This window comes from Struthio camelus, chromosome 7, assembly GCF_040807025.1.
Source record: "Struthio camelus isolate bStrCam1 chromosome 7, bStrCam1.hap1, whole genome shotgun sequence".
Taxonomy (NCBI): domain Eukaryota; kingdom Metazoa; phylum Chordata; class Aves; order Struthioniformes; family Struthionidae; genus Struthio; species Struthio camelus.
This window is the reverse complement of record NC_090948.1, coordinates 29,630,388-29,634,692: the sequence shown is the minus strand read 5'-3', so window position 1 is coordinate 29,634,692 and position 4,305 is coordinate 29,630,388. Positions and strand designations below refer to the sequence as shown.

General features: G+C 42.6%; 1 long non-coding RNA gene across 1 annotated transcript; it reads left to right on the top strand.

Annotated features, from left to right (window-relative positions):
• Window positions 1-1,022: 1,022 nt before the first annotated feature.
• On the top strand, window positions 1,023-4,096 carry LOC138067905 (uncharacterized). The gene is made up of 3 exons (XR_011142333.1): window positions 1,023-1,106; window positions 3,110-3,362; window positions 3,890-4,096. It is a non-coding gene; the product is annotated as an uncharacterized lncRNA (long non-coding RNA).
• The last annotated feature ends 209 nt before the right edge of the window (window positions 4,097-4,305 follow it).

Genomic DNA, 4,305 nt, shown 5'->3' with positions numbered 1-4,305 from the left:
GTGAAAAATGGGTGTTTTTTGGTATCAGTCACTGCTGTGAAAAAGTTACAAGGGGATGTTGGCCACAAAACTAGAGCTACATACTCCTCTTTAGGTCATGAGCAATTTGGATCTATGTTTATTATTATTTTAATGGCTGCTCTTTGGGCAGGAAGATGCCTTCTATAAAAGAGCCAGAGACATGCTGAGGCACCCACAATAAATTAATAAATTGAGCTACTGAATAGTACAGAGCCAGCAGTATAAGCTAATTATTACATATTAACAATAATAAAGAGCATAAATGGTTTCTTGTTTGTCTAGTTATAAACTAATCATTATATACTAACAATCATAAATTGCATATGTTTTTTCTTGTTTTTCTAGTGGTAAGTACGTGAAGAGTCATTGCCCTTGCTTGTTCTCTACAGTGTGGATTCCTTGCTGCTGGGCAGCCATTTTTTCTGCTAATCAAAATTAGGCCCGGGGCGCACTTTTGCTGGTATAGGCTGAGGGCGTGATCTTTTAAGAGATTTCAGTACCGACAAGTCTTACTGCACACAAACCAGTATTAAATTAAAGGTACTTTTATCAGTATAGCTTGTTTTGCTCACAAACCTCTGCATCAATTACACTGTCAAAACCACTTTTTTAGCCTGGTTTCTAAGGAAAAAAAAAAATAATGCAATCATGCTACCAGCCTGTCTGTCAGGCCTGACCTTAATGATCTTGAACCTGCCAGCCAATTTCAACCACATCTGACAATGCCTTCGGGATAGAGGTCTCAAAAAATCTTCCTCTCCTAGAAGTTTAATGAAAATCAGGAGCTGGCAGAGGAAGGAAAATGACTGTACTAATCCTTTCTCTGAGGAAAAGGCATGGAGAAAGGAGGCTTTATTCACGCTGCTGGCAGTGGGCGGCTGTGGAGTCGCCTGTGTGCGCGGACTGACTGATCAGCCCAGCTTGCCAATCAGCCCAGCTCTACGCGCTCGTCGCTGCCCAAGGCCAAAGCGCACAGGGAGTGGGGACAAGGAGAGGGGGCAAGGGGTTGTACGGCTCGCCGGGAGCCAAGGAAGAGCGCCTGGCATTGCAATCGGGAGCCATTTCAGGAAGACCAGAACGGAGGGGTATGGCCAGGGTGCTCAGGAAACGGGGAGGAAATAGTAAGCGTCTCGGGGAGAGGGGGCGGGAACGGGGCACTGGCTTTGCGGGGAGGACCCGACCCGCAGATATTGCGGTGATGGGCTGGCTTACTGAGTGGAGGAGATGCAGGTTAATTAATGCTGCTGCTTCTGGAATCATTTATTAAATTACATGCAGCTTCCGTACAAGAAAGGTTGGCTGGTATACGCCTGGACAGCATATTGCACATGACAGGCCATACCTAGGAGTTGCTTTGAAATACAAGAGGGGCATTAAAGGGTCTTGCTTTTCTCTTATTTTCATGGTGGGTAAATAAGCAATGAATCACTTCAGCTAAGAGGAATGATTTAGTGACTGATCTAAGCATCAGGTTTGAAATCACCGCTGTAGACTCCTTGAAACTACAAGGTCATCTCAGCCCTTCATCCTTCCAAAGGAAAAAAATTACATGCCACGCAGTTACCATATATGGTCCTTTGACTGAGGACTTCAAAAATGAAATCCTATCTGTTCTACGTGGATTTGAAAGGATTTGAGGTATATGCCCCAAGGGTGAAAGCCTTGCTCACTTTTCATAGCCCTAGTGTTGTACAACAACCTGAATGCCACAGGTCTGTGTATTTACTCATATCCAGCAGATAAATATATTACAGATGTGGCTGTAAAATATTACGCATGTATTACAGATATTAATTACAACATGAAGGAGCACACACACACTTTGCACCAAATATGAGAGAGAGACTGTTATCACTAGAGCTAAATATTAGTTCTCTGTATGTGAATAGTTTTTTGGACCACTGACATTTCCCCCTGCCTTGATGCACCTCTGAGATTCTCTCCTTCTCTTGCTTCTTTCATAGGACTCAGAATAATTGTACAATGTCCAAGTCAAAAATCAGAGTAAATTAGCCTAGGATAAGTTTTAAGCCACAACAGCTTTACTGAGTCAGCTGAAGCTAACATGATAACATATAGTTTTATCAGAAGTTCATCTAAACCTATAGATTTAGATTCTTGTAAGCTGTCATGTTCAGAGAGAATATCTTGACTGAAAACAGCCAAACAGAGTTTGTTCATCAGCTCCGCACTGACTCCGTGTGTCAAGGTGAACCGCACGCTGGCTACCCATGGAGTCTAACAATAATCTCTTATTACCGGAGGTTGCCTCTCCCCTGTCTGCTCTTGTTGCTCGCCTGTACAGCACATAGGCTGCAATGGGGTGCTTTTCCACGACAGAGGCTACAACGTACTGCAGGAACTGTACCTGTCCGATGGTACTAATAATAGCATTGGCCTCCAGACCTGCCAGTGCATCAACTCTCTATTCCCGCACTAAGTTCACTATTGTCATATTCTCATTTTTAAAGAAGGAAGATAAGTCAATTCAACCATTTCACACTGAAAACTAATAGGCAATAAATAATCCAAAGTGGAAAAATTAATTTCATGCCACTTTTAAAATAAACTTTACATTAGAGAGAGTAAAACAAGTAATAGCCACTTGTGTTTTCTACATGCTACTTTGCCAAGAAATCAAAGCAAGTGAGGGAAGCATGTTTCTCCAGTACTGAGAATGTAGCTGTAATAGCTGTTGCATTAGCCAACACAAATTGAGAAAGCCTCCAAATCTGTGACTTGTCTCCACATGTCAAAGGGAGCATCTGCTCCTGTGATTTGCTGAGAATGAAAAATACAGCTTAGTGAAGGGGGAGGGTTATAAGTGAACAGTGAACAAAGGACACAGCTAGCTGAGTGCAGAAGGTGTCTGGTTTAGGTTCGGTTTGATCTGGTGCCTTTTTTGTTTAAACATATCACTGCAGAAGGGGAAGGGGAAAGAAAGTCTAAAAAAGGAAAATCACGTACTGTGGAAATTCATTTAAACTGCAATCGGCAATGGGTAGGGACTTACACTGCTGAAGTGGTTACAGCATCAGAGGGGCGTGTAGAAAGGATCCTTAGTAAAAATGTGTTCTTTTGATCCCAGATGAGGCTTGACGTTTTTTTCCAACACTGTGTGAAGGCAGCTCTGCTGAGAGACTGGCAACAACGAGCCCAGTGAGGCACAGAGCAGATGGGGCTGCGCAGGCTCCCCGCACACACAGCCCTGCAGGACCCCTGCACCTCCTCAGCTATTCCCACCCCGAGGCTTCTCAGCTGACTGGAGCCTCCTGGTTCCCTCTGAGGGTGCAGAGCACGTCACATGGAGGCGTACTCTTGGATAGTTCATGTGCTTCCAGGTATTACCAGTTTATTCAGACTCATTTGGTGGCCTGTATCCTAAAACAAACTAAAAATTTTCCCTCTGGTTTTCAAAACTCATCTTGAACTATCCCTATTCTTTCTTTCCAGCTGCGTATTGCTTTTAAGACCACATGTTAATGTTGACCTGTTCTTCCCTTTCCCATTGTAGGACTCCCACAGTTAGGGCCATTGCACCTGGTACTTCCCACTTACCCGCAAAGCACCATCTCACCTTCCTACTCTAAACCACTGAGCTATTTCTTATGTAAAACCTGTCTGTTTCCTTTGACCTACGACTCACTGACCTTATTCATCTTTCCTTTCCCCTCCCTTTAGATTTAGCTTGCAAGAATCCTGTCTGCTTGCATTTTTTGCTATTTGAAATTTTAGTTTTCTTTCCTTGTCCCTGACTCAAGGAACCTTTTGAGATGTTATTCTCCTTCTGCAAAATTGGGCTTTCCTGTACCCAGCTCTGCAGAAACTGTTTTATTCATTCATTTATTTATTGATATGCTCTCTAAAGGAACAGGACATCTCTGTCCCTCACAAAGTTGCTGGATAAAAGGTAAAAAACAAGGGAAACATAGCATCAGACTGTATGGAATATGAAGGAGGAACACAGCTTGCAGGGAAAAGGAGTCTGGAGAGTCTGCCAAGAAATCAGAGGATACGCAAAGGGCTAAGAAGACAGATGTAGCTGGTTTCTTCAATAAAGAACAGAATTAGTTTTACAAACATGAACTCTTCTCTTGTTATTTTCTAGGAGGGTACAAAGAGGAAAAATATTGAAAGGTGTATCCTTCCTTATTCATTTTCAAAAATCTCTTAACATCTAGCTACTTTAAGGTACATAATTCCCATCCCTGCATTTCCCAGCATAGCCAATCTTTTATACTTTTATGTGTTTTTGACATATAACTAATCTCCAAATAAAGTAGA